At 41.7% G+C, this 22228-nt stretch overlaps 1 protein-coding gene across 1 annotated transcript in view; it reads left to right on the top strand.

Annotated features, from left to right (window-relative positions):
* Positions 1-1949: 1949 nt before the first annotated feature.
* Positions 1950-22228, top strand: part of LHFPL1 (LHFPL tetraspan subfamily member 1) — a 116791-nt gene continuing 96512 nt past the window's right edge. The window contains exon 1 of the mRNA XM_070289660.1: positions 1950-2050. The gene's annotated coding sequence lies outside the window, so the exon portion shown is untranslated. The remainder of the gene's footprint in view (positions 2051-22228) is intronic.

Here is a 22228-nt window from a genome sequence, read left to right on the forward strand (position 1 = left end):
TCTAGAAAAATGTTAAGGCTAGTGTTATGATATCTGTCAGTATATTTTCCCTTGTTACTTCTCTTAAAAGTCTCACTGTCCACTTTGTGAGGCAGAAGCTGGGACACAGAGTGAAATGACTTACTCAGGACCACTCGTGCATGCATGCTAAATCGCTTCGGTCGTGTCCAACTCTTTATAAAACTAAGGACTGTGGTCCGCCAGGCTCCTCTGTCCATGGGATTCTCCAGGCAAGAGTACTGGAGTGGGCTGCCATTTCGTTCTCCAGGGGATCTTCCTGACCCAGGCATAGAACCTGCCTCTCTTTTGCCTCCTGCATTGGCAGGCAAGTTCTTTATAACTCAGAGTCCTGTATATCCTTCTGACTGGCTGGAATTGGCTCTGGGGGCAAAAAGAGTTCCACCTCAGGGCTTGGGCTCCCAGCTGCCTGTGTATGTTTTAAACTGCTCCATTGAAAACATATGTGCTATGTTCCCCACCTCCCCCCCTCCCACCGACTCCTTTTTCCTTTCCTTTCCTTTTCTTTTATTCCTTCAGGGAGGAGAAATGAAACCAGATGCTATAAGACCAGGGGAAAAAGCCCAGGAAAGTATTGTTTGCAGTTAATTTTGTATATTTTATTGGCACAGTTTCTTTCTCTCTTCTTTCCCCTTTGCATCTCCATTGCCTTCATCCGCACTTTAAATGGCCCAGACCAACAGTGCAGTCAAAAGGCAGTGGGGGCGGGGAGGCCTCCTCTGGGATTCCATGTCCGGACTGGGATAGATTCGGTGTCCGTGGAGAGCCGCTTTATTTTCTGCGAGCCTTGAAAATCGCTCAGTCTCTTGGGCTTCACGCAGTCTCAGGTTCCTTCCTTCAGATGCTCTGGGACTCCTCTGGGGGCAAGGAACCTGGCCAGCCGCTCTGCCCTGGTCCCCTCTTCCCCTCCCCCAAACACCCACTTCCTTTATAGCAGCTGCAGCTGCTTGGGGTCAGCCTGGGCGCTTCAACCCCTCCCCCACACCCCTTTCCCCCAGGTAAAAATAAATAAAATGTCAGTGAACTGATGGCTTTTTGGATTGCACCTCACCTCTTTCTTCCTGTTTTGAGTTTTCTGGTTTCTTAGTGGGAACTACAAATCTTGCCTGGACTCTGGTGTGGGTGTGATTTCCTCCTTTCAGGCTCTGGTCCCACTCTTCCCCCAGCTCCCTCCTCCCTTGGCTTGACTGTCTTATCTTTCTAACTGGGGTTTCTCACCAGCAAAGGTTTCCATCTTCTCCAAAATTAGAAAGTATCTGGAAGGGAGGATGGAACTAAGTTTTCTGTAACCCAGCAATTGGAGCTGAGAAATGCAAACTTCTAATATATCTTTTACCCGAGACTCACTAGTGACGATGAGCTGCTCTCAGTGACAGTGCCATTTGGCTTGGTGAAGGGGGTATTAGCCACCCTTGTTACCCCAAATCAGTTTGTTGTAGGAAGGCGGACCCCTTCCAGGGCCCGAAACTGGGCTCTTGTCTAACACTCCGAAATGAATTGTCCAAGGAGACACATACGCTGACAAAGCAAGAGATTTTATTGGGAAAGGGCACCCGGGTGGAGAACGGTAGGGTAAGAGAACCCAGGAGGATTGCTCTGCTGCAGAACTGCTCTGTGGCTTGCAGTCTCAGGTTTTATGGTGATGGGATTAGTTTCCGGGTGGTCTTTGGCCAATCATTCTAATTCAGAGTCTTTCCTGGTGGTGCACGCGTCACTCAGCCAAGATGGACGTTAGCAAGAGGGATTCTGGGAAGTGGACAGACATGTGGTGTCTCCTTTCAACCTTTCCCGAACTCTTCTGGTTGGTGGTGACTTATTAGTTCTGTATTCCTTATCAGGATCTCCTGTCATAAAACAACTCATGCAAATGGTTACTATGGTGCCTGGCCAGGGTGGGTGGTTTCAATCAGTGTGCTTCCTCTAACAAGTTTACAGAAAGTGTGCTTGCTTGCTTGACAAATACACCTTCAAGGCAAATCCCTTAATCTTCACCAGCCCCAGCAAGCCTCTTCACAGAACAGTGAACAGAACAGTGAGTATATATACACACACACACACAGATATATAGGATAATTCCTAGGTGTCTCAGTGGTAAAAAATTTGCCTGCCAATCTGATCCATGGGTTAGGATGATCCCCTGGAAAAGAAAATGGCAAGCCACTCCAGTATTCTTGCCTGGGGAATCCCCTGGACAGAGGAACCTGGCAGGCTACAGTACATGGGGTTGCAAGAGAGTCATGACTTCGCAACTAAACAACAACTATATATACATACATATTATATATATATATATATATATATATATATATATATATACACACACATATATATGTATATATGGGGGTAGGGGGGCATCTTCCCTGTGTCGAAATTCTGGAGCCATCACTGGCCATCTGCTATATAAGCTGCTCTCCTTTTCAAGACTGCAAAACTATACCAACATTTAGCATCTTTGGAATGGACTGTGATGTTTGTAGAATTTAGCTAGTGTGTATAGGTCCCGGATTGTGGCCCGAACATATCAATCAGGATAATAGCCTCTGTGGTGCACTTGCAGTTCTGTTTGTAATCATTGTAAAACTATACGCCATAAAACAGTTAAGAACCATTGACTGAAATCCTTATGCAGTGTAGAACCCCATTCTATTCACCTGAAGTGCACATGGGACTTCTCAGGTGGATCTGGAATGTATTAAAGGCTTGGAGGCAACCTGAAGGGGCAAAAAGGCAGCTGGAGACAGGCTTAGAAATGTAAAGCATGTTGTTGTTTAAGGTCAACGTGGTGGCTGAATAGCAGGCGGCTGCTGATGGAGGCAAGGTAAACTGCTGGTTGCTTAAGCAGAGTTGAGGGCCTGAAACTGTGTCCCTCTCTCTCTCTGGAGTACAACTAAGAAAGTTAGAAATTGTGAGTCTGTTTTTAGTTCATGTCTTAAAGAATTTATGTTTAGGGATGGGAAATGCGTGCACAGGTGTATTGAGTTGGCCAAATCCTTCCTTCAGATTTTTCCATAACCTGTTACAGAAAAACCTAATAACTTTTTGGCCAACCCAACATAATGGTGAAGAGGGGCTTCCCTGGTGGCTCAGTGGTAAAGAACCCGTCTGTCAGTGCTGGAGATGCAAGTGACTCTGGTTCGATCCCTGGGTCAGGAAGATCTCCTAGAGGAGGAAATGGCAACCTCCTCCAGTATTCTTGCATGGAGAATCCCATGGACAAAGGAAATCGGAGGGCTACAGTCCATGGGATCACAAAGGGTTGGACATGATTTAGTGACTAAACAACAACAATATAATGATTAAGAACATGGCTCTGGTGCCAGGTCATGTGAATTCAACCAGGTCTTCCACTAATCAGCTGATGACCTTGAGCCAGTCATTGTCTCCTCTGACTATTGTATCCTCATTTAGAATGTGGAGGCAATAGTTGTTATCTACCTCATGAGGACAGTGAGATGAGCTCATGCCTGTAAAGTACCTAGTACACAGCGAGAACTCTACTGATGGCATGTGTGTGCTCAGTCATGTCTGACTCTTTGCATCCCTATGGATTGTACCCCACCAGGCTTCTCTGTTCATGGGATTCTCCAGGCAAAAATACTGGAATGTGTTGTCATCTTCCACTCCAGGGGATCTTCCTGACCCAGGGATTGACCAGCATCTCTTGCACTTTCTACCTTGACAGGTGGATGCTTTACCACTGCGCCACCTGATGGCAGCTACTATTTATTCAGTGCTTACTAAGTGCTTGGAGAAGGAAATGGCAACCCACTCCAGCGTTCTTGCCTGGAGAGTCCCAGGGACGGAGGAGCCTGGTGGGCTTCCGTCTATGGGGTCGCACAGAGTCGGACACGACTGAAACGACTTAGCAGCAAGTGCTACACTCTGTACTACATGCTTTCCTTGAATTGTCTCCTTTTAATTCTTATAACTATCCTATAATGCAGAAGTCATTATTATTCCCCAATGCCCAGATGAGGAAACTGAGGCTGAGAGAAGAGGATGGTGGTAATTGAGTGTAGCAGGTGCTATAATATGCTATGCTCAGTTGCTTAGTTGTGTCCAACACTTTGCAACCCACCAGGCTGTAACTCGCTAGGCTCTTCTGGCCTTAGGATTTCCCAGGCAAGAATAGTGGAGTGGGTTGCCATTTCCCCCTCTAAGGGATCTTCCCGACCCAGGGATTGAAATTGCGTCTCCTGCATTGGCAGGCGGATTCTTTCCCACTAAACCACCTGGGAAGCAATAGGTAAGTGCGATAGGAATACAAAAATGGACCTGTCTAATCCCTCCTGGGGAAATCTGGGGAAAGCGTCACAGAAGAGTGCTTCTGTAAGATGGGCTCTGAAGACTAAAGAAGGATTCACCCAGCGGCGCAGAGAGTATGCAAAGTCAAATGCACAGTAATTGACCATAGTAGAAGCGCAGATGTGGGCAAGGTGGGCATCAGCAGGAAACAGGCCTGAAGGTTGACTGAGAACCTTTTATGTCTGCCATGCTGAGGAATTTAGACCTCATCCTCGAGAGAATCATCAAAGACGTGGAAAGGCTGCATACAGGGAAGGAGTTCAAGTTAGCGATAATGAGGGTCCATACTAACATAGTAGCAGTGCAGAGATAAGCCCAAGTGCTATGTAGCCTCTATTTTCATCTCAAAGGCCTCACAATATAGTGCAGAAGACAGTTCTCAAATCAAAGGCAAACCAACTGTTCCAATACAATGCAGTATGCTCAGTGGGAGCACCCCACACGCAGGGCGCTGGAGAAGCACAGAAAAAGAACATTCTTCGGGTGTGGAGGAAGGTCAGAAAAAGCTACTCATAAAAGGGACCTCTGGAACTAAGTCTTGAAGGGTGGAAAGAATTATCCAAGCAAAGAAAAGATAAGAGGATTGTCATTCCTGTCACAGGAATAACACAGCAAAGGCACGGAGGGTTGTCATTCCAATCATAGGATTAACACAATAAAGGTACAAAGGATTGTCATTCCAGTCACAGGAATAACATAGCAAAGGTACAACAGCATGGAATGTGAGGGCCTGCATGAATTTCAGTATAGATGGAGCAAAAAGTGCATGAAGGCTAAGGGGCAAGAGGAGTAGGACATGGGACTAGGAAGACAGGCAGAGGCCAAGTTTAGAAGACTTTATCTGTGCCATGTCAAGAAGTTTCAACTTAATTTAGTAGGTGAATGGGAAGTCATTAAAGTAATGGAAGTAATTTATTTTATTTATTCTTTTAAATTTTAGTATAGAGCATGGGATTTGAGGTGGTGAAATTAGAAGAGGCAAGACCAGAAGCAGGAAAACCTGGTAGGAAATTACTGTAACAGTTCATGCTAAAGATGATAAATGGCTCAACAAAACCAAGGTAGGTGTGATAGGCGGGGAGTGATGGGGGAATTAAAAGTGGCAGGACTTAGTGACTGATTTGATATGGTGGTTGATGGAAGAGGAATTAAGGAGGACTCTTGGGTTTGGGACATTAATGATGAGTAAATTTTGGTTTCACCAACCAAGAAGAATAGAGAACAGAATCTGGAAGAAAAATGATGAGTTTAGTTTTGGACATATTGAGTTCCAGATGGTTGTAGGGTATCCAAGTGGAGAGGAGATGTCCACTGGAAATGTTTTGATATACGAGTCTAGAGCTCCAGGGACATGTCCCTTATGGAGATTTAGATTGGGAAAACATCAGAATATGGATGATGGTAAAAAGCATCGGAGGAGATGAGATCCCTAGAGAGAGGATGTATAGTGAGTATAAAGGAGGGCCAAAGAAAAAAACCTTTTGGACTATCAATATTCAGTAAACAGACAGAGCAGAGGGTTCAGGAAGGTTGGTGCTTACCCTGAACTCTACATTTTAGGAATTGTGGGGTTGAATGAGAAATCCCGACACAGTAACCCCAATCTTTCCTTCTTAGAACTTCAAAATTTTTTGTGGCCTATATAATAGAGGATTTTAAATTTTAGGGCAACACATTTTTCAATGTCTAATTTAGTAACATTTTCTGAATATTGTTGCAAATTGCTTTGCAAAAAAACTTTCATTACAAAGTTTTCCAAGTTAACTAAAAATCTCTCTAGGCAGAAAAATTGTATTTATTTTCTTTGTCTCATTTACCTAAAAGCTTTGAAGTATCACATCCCTTTGCCTCAGGAAGAGTTGCTTCCTCTCAGTTTTAACCTAGGTCAAGCAGCAAGCACTGTGCTTAGGAAAACTGTAGGTGGCCAAACCAGTTCAAATGGCGTTATCTGTTGTTTTTACATAAATATGCCTACACTATCCTGTAACTACAAACACACACACACACACATACAAGTAAGTTAGGTCTTTGTAAAATAGTGGTGGTTCAATTTCAATCTTGCCTTTCAGGTTTTTGTTTTAAATTTTTTTGTACTGAAGGGCAAATCAGGAAAAAAAAAGTACGTGGCTTCCAGGGGCTGTTTCCCTTTAGATTATTACAGCATGTTAAAAACTGATCACAGTTGATATACATCAGCTTGCCTGAGTCTCTGCAACATGCCTCAAATGCAAAAATCCTTCATGATGGACGATTGTGGGTAAAAACATACATGCATCAGATTTCTCCTCTGATAGCTTCCAGACCTCATTTTAGTGGGTTTGGCTCTTAAGGCAAACTCCACTGGACAGCACAGGAGTAGCACTCAGTCATTTCTCCCACACTTGGCCTCCATTCAGTGGGCGGACCTGACTAGCTGCTTACATCCTCTCCCTCCTAAGGGAGAAGGGAAGTTAGAGATGTCCCTGGTGAGTGCTGAGTTGCCATCTGCGCATAAGGTTTTATACTGGAGAACCAAACACTCTGCTTTCTCTCAACTTCATTGTAATAAATCTTGGCAGAGACCCTCTCAGAGAGAGAAGAGGGAAGAGGGAGTGGAGAGATAAAGAGACAGAAGAAAAAGAAAACAGAGGAAAAGGAAGAGAGTAAGAGAAAGGGAAGAGAAGGGGTACATTGCCATTGCTATACACTACTTTCCCATGTGTGCTTTGTACTTGTAATACATGTGTCCTAAATGCCACAAAGCTATTTCCTCCCCAATGACTAGTAGTAACAGTAATCCAAACACAACCCCTGGTTTGTTTATGAGGGGAGAATAGGGTCTTTTGTTTCCTACCTACCTGGTTATTCTTTTAAGTGAATTGTTGAGTTAAAAAAAAAAAGAAAAAAAAACCCAGCAACTAAACTCTAGTCAATGTTCCAATAACCTACTCCTTTCTGCTGCCCCCTGCCTTTTGCTGCTCCACAGGTAACCTGTGCTCTCATCCACGGCGGGGGCTTAGCAAGGCAGGGTCTCCCCTGATGGCTCCATGGTAAAGAATCAGCCTGCAATGCAGGAAACATGAGTTCTACCCTTGGGTTGGGAAGATCCCCTGGAAAAGTGAATGGCTACCCACTCCAATATTCTTTCTGGGAAAATTCCAACGACAGAGGAGCCTCACAGGCTACAGTCCAAGGGGTCGCAAAGTGTCAGACACTACCGAGCACACACACGTACATGCACACATCCAGGGCAGAACCTTTGTCATCAGCTGAGGGTTGTTGTGCCCTGGCCAGGCTATAGCGACCACACAAACACGTCAGCCTTCATCACCAAGTCTCTGTTGCTATTGCCACTTTCTTGACCTCTGTCTCCAGCAGATGAAGGTAAGGGAATTTTTTTTCAGCCTTTGGTACAGAAAAGGAAATGTAAACTAAAGAAAGAAAAGAACAGGAAAAGAGAAAAGGAAAATATGTAAGAAAAAATAAGAAAACCCCTGTAGCAGTTGTCCCCAAGCTCCATCCCTAGCTCATGTGACCTTCTCTGCTTCTCTGCTCAGAAATTTATTAAACAAATGATGTTCTGGAGGGAAGATGGGAGCTGACATGTATATACTGCATCACTACATGCACACTAAGTCATTACAGTCTTGTCCAACTCTGTGCAACCCTATGAACTGTAACCTGCCAGGCTCCCCCGTCCCTGGGATTCTCCAGGCAAGAACACTGGAGTGGGGTGCCATTTCCTTTTCCAATGCATGAAAGTGAAGAGTGAAAGTGAAGTCGCTCAGTCGTGTTCGACTCTTAGCGACCCCATGGACTGCAGCCTACCAGGCTCCTGTGTCCATGGGATTTTCCAGGCAAGAGTACTGGAGTGGGGTGCCATTGCCTTCTCACATGCACACTAAGTCATTACAGTCTTGTCCAACTCTGTGCAACCCTATGAACTGTAACCTGCCAGGCTCCTCTGTCCATGGCATTCTCCAGGCAAGAATACTGGAGTGGGTTGCTGTGCCCTCCTTCAGAGAATCCTCCCCACCCAAGAATCGAACCCATGTCTCTTACATCTCCTACATTGGCAGGCAGGTTCTTTACCACTAGCACTACATGGGAAGCCCATGTGTACACTACTATGTATAAAACTGATAACTGGTAAGAACCTACTGTATACCACAGGGAACTCTCCTCAGTACTCTGGTGACCTAAATGGGAAGGAAATCCAAACATGAGGAGATATATGGGCTTCCCAAGTGGTGCCAGTGGTGAAGAATCTGCCTGCAATGCAGGAAATGCAAGAGACACAGGTTTGATCCCTGGGTTGGGAAGATCCCCTAGGAGGAAGGCATGGCAACCCACTCCAGTATTCTTGCCTGGAGAATCCCATGGACAGAGGAGGCTGGCGGGCTACAGTCCATGCGGTCACAAAGAGTCTGACACAACTGAGCATGGATGCATGTACATATGTATACATATAACTGATTCACTTTGTTGTAGAGGAGAAACTAACACAACATTGTAAAGCAACTTCAATTTTATATTATTATTTGTTCAGATGGTAATACTCTGGATACATTTGATTAAATATTAAATTTCAAAAAAAATTAACTTTAAAAATGATGATTTTTGTTTTGAGGCATAGCCTTTTCATTTCCTACTGTGGGGTCAGGAAAGTATTGATATATGATATGATGGAGATTGGACAAGCAGTAGAATTCTCTGCCTGGGTTCTCATTCCAGGATCTGGCCCAGTGCCTGGCCCATAGTGCCAAATCACCTCCCTTTCTTAAAAAGCTTGTATTTGAGTACCCTGTAGCAATGCCACCATTCCTGGACTGTTCAGAGGGTTCTAGCACTATGTGATATGCCAGTAACATCTCAGTGGGAATCTACTTTTCTCAAAGATGTTTGGTTATGAGGGAAATAGATTCCCATTAATAGGCAAAATATGTTGCTTCACATGCACATATGGACACACTTGTACACATTCATTGGGGTAAACAACCCAAACCTAACGAAAGGTGTTCTACCCCCTATTCTATAAGAAACCTCAGTTCCTTGTCCAAAGGTAACTGCAGAACCACTGTTAAATGATCCTTGTCTCACAGGCAGGCTTTAGTGTGGAAAGGAGGTGGGCTCAAGTTGCTCCTGGTTTGAACAGGCTGCTGAGGTAGAGGGTCCTCAGTAGTTCAGGGTGGGAGGCATCAGGCCTTGGGCTCTCATGGGGATGATAGCTCTGAAAACAGGTACGAGGAGAAGATGGGAAGCATCACCTGCTTTATTATAGTCTTACCTCCTTTGGGGTGTGACTCGGATCCTGGAATGGAATTGTCCAATGAAAGGAAAATTTGAGGTCCAGAAAGGAAGGGCTTTGTCTGAGGTCACACACCCCCCACATACAACAACAACACACACACATAATCGCAACTCACACACACACACACACACACACACACACACATATATATATGTATATATATATATATATTTAGAGGCAGAGCTGGAATGCTAGCTCCTAGGTCTCCAGCTTCCCAGGACAGTGTTCTTAATTCCCTAGCATCTCTACCAGTCGAATGAGCCAGGCTAGGATCTCTGCTCCTGGTACTTTCCACTGCTATTCTATTCCCTGTGTCTAGACTGTGAGCCTTACAGATGTCAAGGGTCCCTCAAAGAGAGGATTTTTTCTCTCCTTTTAATCAAAAGATGATAGAGTTTGGGGGCCTGTAGAGAGAGTTTTCAAACTGTCAACTGCTCTGAAACACCTGAAGTGATAATAACATCAGTCTTACCCAGCTGTTACTGACAAAGTCTACCCTTTTGAGAAAGGTCTACAACTCAGCAGGATTTTTTGTTTGTTACATAATGGCTTTCCTTCCAATGCAGCCCTAAATCTGGACAGAAAGCACTGTCTTGTCTTTTTTTCTTATCATAATGTTTCTATTTGATTATAACGTTCATATACATTCCCTGGCAAAAGTGAATATTGTGGAAGAATATTAGGGAAAATATAAGTGAACAGATGCTGTGCTTAAAATAAATATGTACATATAACTGAATCACTTTGCTGCACACCTGACACTAACAGAATCTTGTAAGTTGACTATCCTTCAATTAAAGTGTTAGTCGCTCAATTGTGTGACTCTTTGCGACTCCATGGACTGTAGCCTGCCAGGCTCTTCTGTCCATGGGATTCTCCAGGCAAGAATACTGGAGTAGGTTGCCATTCCCATCTCCAGGGGATCTCCCCCAACCCAGGGATCGAACCCAGGTCTCTTGCATTGCAGGCAGATTCTTTACTGCCACCAGGGAGCCATACGTCATTTAAAGAAAAAGTTAAGAAAAAAAAAAAAAAAAAAAGAGAGAGAAAAAACTGCCAACTGTTAAGAAATCCCTTTTCTAAACACAAGAGGGAGCTTTTACCTAAAATGAAAATAAAAGCAGTTTAATGTACATTCTACCATCTTTATTTTCTTTTCATCGAAAAAATTAGATTTGTGATCTTTGAAAACACATTTGTTAAATGATTGTGAATACATATAACCCTAGAGATAACAGGCTCCTGAACTACTGTGACCTCTCGTCAGCAGTTGATATGGTTGTCTATTCCTCTCCTTAAATGTTCTCTTTCCTTGGCTCCTGGGACACAACTCTGGCCCTGGGTCTGCTCATAACTTTTTTGATCATTTCTCTCTCTTCAGTGTGGGTGCTTTCCTGATTCCCCCAGCTCTCTGCCTTCTCATTCTGCAACATCTACACACTTTCCTTGACTGACCTCATGCATGCCCCGTGATTTCAATCCCCATTATGTGCTGATGAATAAATCACCACATGTACCTCCTGCTATTAAGTCCATGCTGAGGTCAAGACATGTATATTCACTTACCTACTGAACAAGTACGTCCAACAGCACAGAAGCTGCCAGAGGAGAATCAGTTAGCCTGACCCAAGACTACAGAACAGCTTGGTTAGGGAGTCTCTGAGTTTTTAGAGTCCTGTATAAACAGTGATATTTTTGAAATGGAATAAACATCAAACCAGCAGCAACAACAGCAACAACAAAAATCCTCTAAGTACTAGAATGCAACAAAAATGATGGCAGACAGCAAAAAGGATGATGTTTCCCATCCTCTTTTTGTACAAATACAAAAAGTATCACTTAGAGCTGAGTTGTCCAACTTAATAGTCACTAGTTCACAGGTGGCTATTGTGCACCCAAAATGTGGCTGGTTTGAATTGAGATGTACAGTATAAGTAAAATATATATCACATTTAAAAGAAAGCAGAGTATCTCATTAATCTTTTTATTTTAATGTTGTTCTAGAACAGCTCCCGGCTCATATGAAGTGCTCAATAAATGTTAGCTGCTACTATTACTAGACATTAATTCTAATCATTCCAAATTTCTTGATGTCACCAAAACCAACCAGGCCCTTTATGCTTCTCTACCTTTGTGACTGCTGTTTCACCTACCTGGAATCATCTATCTTAAGTTCTTTCTCTATTAAACTCATACTCGTCTTTCAAGACCTGGCTTCAATGTCTTTCACCCAGTGTTTGAAGCCTTCCTCATTACCAGGGGTCATGTTCTCCTCTGTGGCATAATTTACATGTTGCTATTATTGCACACATTATTATAGTACAGATACATTTGTAGTGTAATTGTGTGTCTGTTTCCTCCATTAGACTCTTAAACTCAATGAGCACTGGGGCTTGTTTGCCTTCTCTTGATATCACCAGAATCTAGGACATTTGCCACGTAATATGTACTCAGTGGGCTTCCCTGGTAGCTCAGCTGGTAAAGAATCTGCCAGCAATGCAGGAGACCCCAGTTTGATTCTTAGGTTGGGAAGATTCCCTGGAGAAGGGATAGGCTACCCACTCCAGTATTCTTGGGCTTCCCTGGTGGCTCAGATGGTAAAGAATTGAGACCTGGGTTTGATCCCTGGGTTGGGAAGATCCCCTGGAGGAGGGCATGGCAACCCACTCCAGTATTCTTGTCTGGAGAATCCCCATGGGCAGAGGAGCCTGGAGGACTGAGAATCTCCATGGACAGAGGAGGCTGGTGGGCTACAGTGCATGGGGTCTCAAAGGGTAGGACATGACTGAGTGACTAAGCACAGCACAGATACTCAATAAATGTTTTCCAAATTGAAAATTAAATCAGCCGATCAAACCATCTGTCTTTACATACGAAGAAACTGAAGTTCAAGGAGGTAATGCAACATTTTAGATGGGTTACACTTTGGATTCCAATGGACCAGGGGACCTTTCTTGCCTCTGAAAAGAATAGGCAAAAAGTGATCTCAGGATACAAGTGCAGCAAGTAAAACTTTAGATTAACCTAGATCCTTAAGTTTCTCTGCCTTGTAAGAAAATATCATGAAAGAGAGAATCCAAAACCCTGATACTGAATTGAGCATTTTGTGCTAGGTCACTTCAGTCACATCCAACTCTGTGTGACCCCTTGGACTATAGCACCCCCAGGCTCCTCTGTCCAAGGGGATTCTCCAGGCAGCAATATTGGAGTGGTTGCCATGCCCTTTCCCAGGGAATCTTCCTGACCCAAGGATCGAACCCTCGTCTCTTATGTCTCCTGTGTTGGCAGGCAGTTCTTTACCACTAGCGCCACCTGGGAAGCCCCTGTATCAAAACTCCCACTAGATTCGGATCTTAGAATATTGTTTAAGAATATCATTTTCATTTATTACCCCACTTTAGCTGGCTAGTCAGCAAGATCTGCAAGTGACTGAAGAGTGTCAAGTTCAATATTGCTGTGCCCTTGATGGCAAGAATACCATAACCCAAATAGCCTGGATGCTAATTCTTACTGTGCTGCTAAACTACTTAAACTCTCAGTAACTGTTTTCACATCCATATAAGAGGGTGTTAGGTCAGATGATCTCTAAAGTCTAACAAACTCCCCTGTGACTGTGACTATGACACGATCCTTCCTAGACAATGAGACTTATTTTTAGAGCTCCCTAGAAAAAACATGCATTTTCCATAAGGATACCTTTAGTTTTCTTATATCTCTGAGGTTAGCAAATAATTATGGGAATACCTGATCAAAATGGCATTTGTAGATTTACTTTCGCATGCAACATTTCAGTCTGTAAAACCCCTGTGAGGAAAATAAACTGGTTGTTATACCAATTCTGCAGATAGTGGTGGTGATGATGGTGAGGATGATGATGATAAGAGCTAATATTTTTTATTGAGTGAGCTAGTTGTTTTTAGAACTCTGCATGTATCAATGGTACCATCCTGTTACTCTAGATGAAGATTCTAAATGTCCATAAGGTTAAGTGATCAAAGTTGGTAGTGACAGAACCAGTACTTGAATCCAAATCAACTGTCATTTCTATATTCTTATACGAATTACTCATTTTCCTGCAGTATACAATTTCAATTTTTTTTTTGTACCATTGAAATGATCAGTTTTCATGATAGCCCTTCACAACTGGAGGCTACTACTCTTTATCCTTTAACTTTCTCTTCTTTCCTAAATGAATTACATTTCTGGTCACAGAGCTGGTGCTGGCTCACCTCGTCTCATGAAAGTTAATTCTGTGGACCTCTTTCTGACTCCCCATTCAGTGATATCACTTTGGTGGCTTGAAATAGCCCATAGTGGGAGATTTTAATACCATGGAAATATATAGATGTTACAAATAGAGACCACTTTCCCTGCTGGAAAGCCAGTTGTTAAAATTTACCAGTACATGTCTGGTTCTAAATGAAAGAGAGAAATGCTTCAACCTTGTTCTGGGTTCCACTGCACAAAGTGGTCATCTGTATTTGAATAAAGATAGCAGTGTAGACCACAGCATCTGTCTTAGTCTGGAGAAAGAGAGGAGTTATTCTTCCTTTGAGATGCCTTTGCTATATTTCCAGATATATCTAGACTTGGAGAGAGCTAGTAGAGCTCAAGAAACAATTTACTGCTCTAAATTGTCACTATTCTCCTTTCTGTTGACTTCTAAAAACTGCCAAGGTGGAGGCTCTGATCCATTGTGGAATTGGCAAAGATTTTTAGAAAGTCTGGTTTAAGCTACTTATATCAATTAGGGTGACACGGTCAGTAAATGGTAATGCCTGGGTTTCTTAATGGCCAGTGTCCTTGTACAAGACATGATTTGAAAATATTTGCAATATGTATTGATAGTCAGTGATATATGAATGAACAAAACTTACATTGTATAAACAATCACTCTAAGGATGTTTACTTAATGTTCAGTCGTCAGAGTCCCAGCATGTCCAACTGTTATACATACTCACATTTAAGGAGAAATCTACACCCTTTGTCATATTTTGGAGATGGAACAGTGTCTGTCATTCTCTTGAAGATAGGAGTAATGGAAGGTTTGATTTGATAGTGCACAGCACTGACCACAGAAGTACCTCATAACATAAGGCTGAATGAATTATGTTTACTTTCGTGAACTGGACTTCAGATTCCTCCCCCAAACTAGTCTAGACCTATGCCCTGGAAAGCAAAAGCCCCGGATACCCCAAGATAACCTCAATTCCAAAATCTCTGTCTGGCTCTAAGTCCTTACACCAGAAAATAGGCCCTACTTTTTGGTTCATGAAAATGCCATCATTGTATGCACTGGGAATGGGACTGTTTTGCTGGAAGAGGAGAAAACTGTTCATCATTATTCATATATTTCATTTGGGTATTATTTGGGGGAGCTGGTCTGGATGAGTGGGCAGAGCTCATGAGCTGGAGAGATAGAGACATGAGGGAAACCAGAAGAAAGTCACTTGAGCTCATGCCTCAGGCAGGCCTCTTCTCAGCAGATCCTCCTCAGGAGCTGGTCTGTGGCCTCCTCCCCAGGACCTGCACGTCTGGCCACATGTGTGTCCCAAGGGGAGGTCCACCTGTTGGACACAGTGCAGGCAGTATCCATAAGGCCCCCCACTCCAAACCCAACTCTGTTGCTGTAGCCCCTTAGCCTGTTTCTCTTGAAGCCTCATCTGGGCCCAAGGCTCTGAAGAAGAAGCCAGATGACTTAGCCTCTGGAACCATGAGAAGCTTAATCAGGAGTGAAGACTGTTGTTTAATCACTCAGTTGTATCCAACTCTTTTGTGACCCCATGGACTGTAGCCCACCAGGCTCCTCTGTCCATGGGATTTCGCAGGCAAGAATACTGGAGTGGGTTGACATTTCCTCCTCCAGGGAATATTTCTGATCCAGGGATCAAACCTGGGGTCTCCCACATTGCAGGAAGATTCTTTACCATCTGAGCCATCGAGGAAGCCCTTATGAAGCCTAGTTACAGAAAATCTCAGGGGCAGACTCAGAATATGATTGATGGAATGAGGACTGAGTAGAATTCCCCTCTCTGGGAATTTTTACAAGGGCAGGGGCATGAAGACATTTAGGAAGAAGCAAACAGTGAGGTAGAAGGTCAGATGTGTTTGTATGAAGAATAGCTGAACTAAACCCCTTCTCCCTTGAGTGTTTCTCTGAAGGTGGAGGGATGAGGACAGAACTTTCTGGAAAAGAGCTTTGTGATAAAAGGCAGAGCCTATCAGAGGGTTTCCTGATAGAAAGACTGATTATCAAATATGCTCATGACTCTCAAGATTATAAATAGAGAGTGGACAAAGTCCTTTTTTGTTGAATTTTCTTTTCTACATCAAAGCTGGCATTCTTCAGCTCTTTCTGATTGTAAGCCACATTATAGGACCAGCTTGTTTGTACTCTTTTGATCTCCTACCGCTTGTCCTTTCTCTCTCTTTATATTTTTAAATATGGGCTTTGTATATCCAGTCCCAAGGCTAAAATGTGTCAGCCTCAAAACCCCTTAAGCCAAGCAGTCAGGTGATTTATAGATGCCAAGTTGAAGAATCTTATATTCTTATGAGGTGGAGAGGTGTGACATACAGTGCTAACTAGAGTGAAAAGAGCAAAAACAGCACAAGAAAAAGGCAAGGCTTGAGGGTGGGAATAGGCAAAGAAACAGACAAAACCCCAAAGCCCAGGGGAAAGCTTAGGCTGTAGGCAAACAGTGAAATTAATTCCAGTGATATCTGAGGTTGGATGAGATAGCTGTGGGGTCTGGGGAATATACTTAAATGCTTACCTGAAGGAAGAGACAATTAGGAAGTTGTTGCCAAAATTACACGCAGCAATGTTTGTTTCTCTACGTGTTTTCTGATTCATAGAAGCAAATGCTTGTTTGAAGGAGGAGGGGGGAAACCATCATCATCAGAATTAATCCAAGTGATACTGGATTCTGAATGAATTATAGACATGCTTTGTTTTATTGTGTTTCACAGATACTGTATTTTTCACAATCTGAAGGTTCATGGCAACCCTATGTCAAATAAGTCTATAGGCAACATTTTTCCAACAGCATTTTCTCATTTTGTATCTCTATGTCACATTTTGGTAATTCTCAAATTTTGTTTCAATTTTTCATCATTATTATACTTGTTATGCTGACCTGTAACCAGTGATCTTTTACGTTACTATTGTAATCATTTTGGGGTGCCACAAACTACAGTCATATAAAACAGCAAACTTAATAAATATTGTGTGTGTTCTATTATCTGAGACTCTGAGTCTGAGACAAAACAATATTGAAAATTAGGCCAATTAATAACCCTAAGTGTTCAAATGAAAGGAAGAGTCACTTGTCTCAAACTTTAAACCAAAAGCTAGAAAATTTGATTAAGCTTAGTGAGGAAAGCACATCAAAAACCAAGATAGACAAAAAACTAGCGCTCTTGCACCAAACAGTTAGCCAAATTATTAATAACAAAGGAAAAATTCTTGAAGGAAATGGAAAGTGCTATACCAGTAAGCACTTGAGTGTTAAGAAAGAGAAATAACCTTCATTGCTGATATGGAGAAAGTTTTAGTGGTCTGGGTGGAAGATCAAACCAGTCAGAATATTCCCTTAAGCCAAAGCCGAATCAAGAGCAAGGCCCTAACTCTCTTACTTCTGTGAAGGTTGAGAGAGGTAAGGAAGCTGCAGAAGAAAAGTTTGTAGCTAGCAGAGGTTGGTTCATGACGTTTGAGAAAAGAAAGTGTTTTTGTAACATCAAAGCGCAAGGGAAAGCAGCAAGTGCTGATGTAGAAGCTGCAGCAAGTTATCTAGAAAACCTAACTAAGATAATTCGTGAGGGTAGCTATGCTAAAAACCAGATTTTCAATGTAGATGAAATAGCCTTCTGTTGGAAGAAGATACCATCTAGGACTTAGAGCTAGAGAGGAGAAGTCATTGCCTGGTTTCAAAGTACAGGTTGACTCTCTTTTGGGGGGCCAGTGCAGCTGGGGACTTTAAGTTGAAAAGCCAATGTTCATTTACCATTCTACAAATCCTATGCATTTGGAATTATGCTAAATTGATTCTGCCTGGAACATATAAATAGAACAAAACAGCCATAATGACAACATATGTTCAGAGTATGGTTTTAGTTCAGTTCAGTTCAGTCACTCAGTCATGTCCAGCTCTTTGCGAGCCCACGAATTGCAGCACGCCAGGCCTCCCTGTTCAGCACCAACTCCCACAGTTCACTCAAACTCACGTCCATTGAGTCGGTGATGCCATCCAGTCATCTCATCCTCTGTTGTCCCCTTTTCCTCCTTCCCCCAATCCCTCCCAGCATCAGTCTTTTCCAATGAGTCAACTTTGCATGAGGTGGCCAAAGTACTAAACTTTCAGCTTTAGCATCATTCCTTCCAAAGAACACCCAGGGCTGATCTCCTTCATAATGGACTGGTTGGATCTCCTTGCAGTCCAAGGGACTCTCAAGAGTCTTCTCCAACACCACGGTTCAAAAGCATCAATTCTTTGGTGCTCAGCTTTCTTCACAGTCCAACTCTCACATCCATACATGACTACTGGAAAAACCATAGCCTTGACTGGATGGACCTTTGGAGAAGAGCTAATGCCTGTTCTAAAACTCTTTCAAAAAAATTGCAGAGGAAGGAACACTTCCAAATTCATTCTATGAGGCCACCATCACCCTGATACCGAAACCAAAGACAACACAAAGAAAACTACAGACCAATATCACTGATGAACATAGATGCAAAAGTCCTCAACAAAATTTTAGCAAACAGAATTCAGCAACACATCAAAAAGCTCATAATTCTTCAATATACACAAATGAATCAATGTGATACACCATATTAACAAATTGAAAGATAAAAACCATATGATAATCTCAATAGATGCAAAAAAAGCCTTTGACAAAATTAAGCACCTATTTATGATTAAAACTCTTTACAACATGGGCATAGAAGGAATCTAGCTCAACACAGTAAAGGCCATATATGATAAGCTTACAGTAAACATTGTTCTCAAGGGTGAAAAACTGAAAGCATTCCCCATTAGATCAGGAATAAGACAAGGGTGTCCAATTTTGCCATTATTATTCAATATAGTTCTGGAAATCCTAGCTACAGCAGTCAGAGAAGAAAAAGAAATAAAAGGAATCCAGATCAGAAAAGAAGTAAAGCTCTCACTGTTTGTAGATGACATGATACTGTACATAGAAAACCCTAAAGATAGTATCAGAAAATTACTAGAGCTAATCAGTGAATTTAGTAAATTTGTAGGATACAAAATCAGTACACATAAATCACTTGCATTTCTATATACTAACAATGAAAAATCAAAAAGTAGTTAAGAAATCAATCCCATTCACCATTGCAACAAAAAGAATTAAATATCTAGGAATAAACTTACCTAAGGAGATGAAAGAACTGTACACAGAAACTTATAAGACACTAGTGAAAGAAATCAAAGATGACATAAACAGATGGATAGATATTCCATGTTCCTGAGTAGGAAGAATGAGTATTGTGAAAATGACTATCCTACCAAATGCATTCTACAGATTCAATGCGATCCCTATCAAATTACCAATGGCATTTTTCACAGAACTAGAATAAAAAATTTCACAATTCGTATGGAAACACAGAAGACCCCTAGTAGCCAAAGCAATCTTGAGAAAGAAGAATGGAGCTGGAGAAATCAAGCTTCCTGACTTCATGTTATATTACAAAGCTATAGTCATCAAGACACTATGGTACTGGCATAAAAACAGAAATATAGACCAATGAAACAATATAGCCTAGAAATAAACACATGCACCTATGGGTACGTTATTTTTTAAAAAGGAGGCAAGAATATGCAATGGGGCAAAAGAGCCTCTTCAATAAATGGTGCTGGGAAAACCAGACAGCTCTATGTAAAAGAATGAAATTAGAAGACTCCCTAACACCATACACAAAGATAAACTCAAAATGGACTAAAGACCTAAATGTAAGACCAGAAACTATAAAACCCTTACAGGAAAATATAGGCAGAACATTCGATGAGATAAATCAAAGCAAGATCCTCTATGACCCACCTTCTAGAGTAACAGAAATAAAAACAAAATAAATAACTAGAACCTGATTAAACTTAAAAGCTTTTGCACAACAAAGGAAACTATAAGCAAGGTGAAAAGAAAACCCTCAGAATGGGAGAAAATAATACAAATGAAACAACTGACAAGGATTAATTTCTAAAATATACAAGCAGCTCATACAACTCAATACCAGAAAAACAAACAACCCAATCAAAAAGTGGGAAGAAGACCTAAACAGACATTTCTCCAAAGAAGACATACAGATGGCTAACAAACACATGAAAAGATGCTCAACATTGCTCATTATTAGAGAAATGCAAATCAAAACTTCAATGAGATATCACCTCACACCAGTCAGAATGGCCCTTATCAAAAAGTCTACAAACAATAAATGCTGGAGAAGGTGTGGAGAAAGGGAACACTCTTGCACTGTTGGTGGGAATGTAAATTGATATAGCCACTATGGAAAATGGCGGAGATTCCTTTAAAAACTATGATTAAAACCACCATATGATCCAGCAATCCCACTCCTAGGCATATATACAGAGGAAGCCAAAATTGAAAGAGACACATGTATCCCATTGTTCATTGCAGCACTATTTACAATAGCTAGAACGTGGAAGCAACCTAGATGTCCATTGACAGGTGAATGGATAAAGAAGTTGTGGTACATATACATGAGGGAATACTACTCAGCCATAAAAAGGAACACATTTGTGTCAGTTCTGATGAGGTGGATGAACCTAGAACCTATTTTACAGAGTGAAATGAGTCAGAAAGAGAAAGATAAATACCATATTCTAACACATATATATGGAATCTAGAAAAATGGTTATGAAGGATTTATTTACAGGGTAACAGTGGAGAAACAGACATAGAGAATAGACTTATGGACATGGGGAGAGGGGAGGAGAGGGTGAGATGTATGGAAAGAGTAACATGGAAACTTACATTACCATATGTAAAATAGATAGCCAACGGGAATTCGCTGTATGGCTCAGGAAACTCAAACAGCGGCTCTGTATCAACCTAGAGGGGTGGGATGGGGAGGGAGATGGGAGGGAGTTTCAAAAAAGAGGGGATATATGTCTCCCTCTGGCTGATTTATGTTGAGGTTTGACAGAAAACAGCAAAATTCTGTAAAGCAATTATCCTTCAATAAAAATAAATTAATTTAAAAATTTATAAAAAGAAAAATGCTAAATTTTAAAAATAAAGTGTAGTTGGGCTACTCCAAATCTTGCTTCCAGGTAAATTCTCCTTCCATTATTGATATAGTTGAATATTAAAATACAGTTATAGCATTGTAAACATAAAATTTCATAAGATATAACTTCCAGACACAGTTGTTGGTTTTGTTAGCTTTGGTCTTCTATAGGCAACTGTGTTAAGTAGCAGTATTTGCCTAAGTCTTTGTGCACACTGATTTCTTAAACAGTTCTCTGTTGCTTATTTGTTGTAAACATGAGGAAACTCCACTTACAACAAAAATAACGGAAGTGATGAGACTTCTTATAGATAAGAGCAGGAGAATGTGTTTTATGATGTCCTTTTCCCTTTCCCTATCTCTCCTCCTCTCCTTTTGCCTTCCCCTACTTCCCTCCCTCCCCTCTCCCCTCCCCATCATCCCCTCCTCCTGTTCCTCTTTCTCTTCTTTCTTTTTTTCTGCAGGAGTCCTCATAAACCCTAAGTTGTTCATTATCTTCTAAACAACTAGACCTTTCTAGACCTGCCCTGCTGTGTAAAATTCTGTGTATTTGGACTGGCTATTAATGCATCAATCCTCTAACATAAAAGTATATGAAGCAATATACAGTTATTTTAAAAATAGTTTTCTTTAGTATAATATCTAACAGATATAAGAAATTCCCTAGAACAAATGTATAAGTCAACCACTTTTTATGAGGCAGACAACTTTAAAACCACCACCTAGGTTAAAAAGGAGAATTTTGCCATGTCTTACCCTACCCACAACCCCTTTCCTCTTCTCAAAAGTAATCACAATTCTAACCTTCATAGCGATTACTTCTTTCTTTATAAGTTTATCACCCAAACGTTATTCCTGGATTGGGAAGATCCCCTGGAGGAGGAAATAGCAACCCACTCTAGTAATCTTGCTGGGAAATCCCATGGACAGAGAAGCCTGGCAGACTACAGTCCTTGGGGTTGTAGAGTCAGACACACAACCGAGTGACAAAGACTTAACTTAAGCACTAGTTTAGTTATACTTCCCTCTCTGCCAGAAGTCTCTCTCTCTCTCTCTTTTAAAATCTTTATTGAATTTGTTACAATATTGCTGCTGTTTTATGTTTTGGTTTTTTGGCTGTGAGGCATGCGGAATCTTAGCTCCCCAACCAGTGATCAAACCCAGGCCTCCTGCAGTGGAAGGCCAAGTCTTAAACATTGGACCACCAGGAAATTCACCATATGCCTCTTTTATTTCAGGGACTATCCTCCTATTATTGTAATTTATTTGTTGAAGAAATGGTGTCCTTTGTCTCTAGAGTTTCCCACAGTCTTGATTTCACTTGATGACATTCTCTGTTGCAGTTTAAT

This window comes from Ovis canadensis, chromosome X (genome assembly GCF_042477335.2).
Source record: "Ovis canadensis isolate MfBH-ARS-UI-01 breed Bighorn chromosome X, ARS-UI_OviCan_v2, whole genome shotgun sequence".
Taxonomy (NCBI): domain Eukaryota; kingdom Metazoa; phylum Chordata; class Mammalia; order Artiodactyla; family Bovidae; genus Ovis; species Ovis canadensis.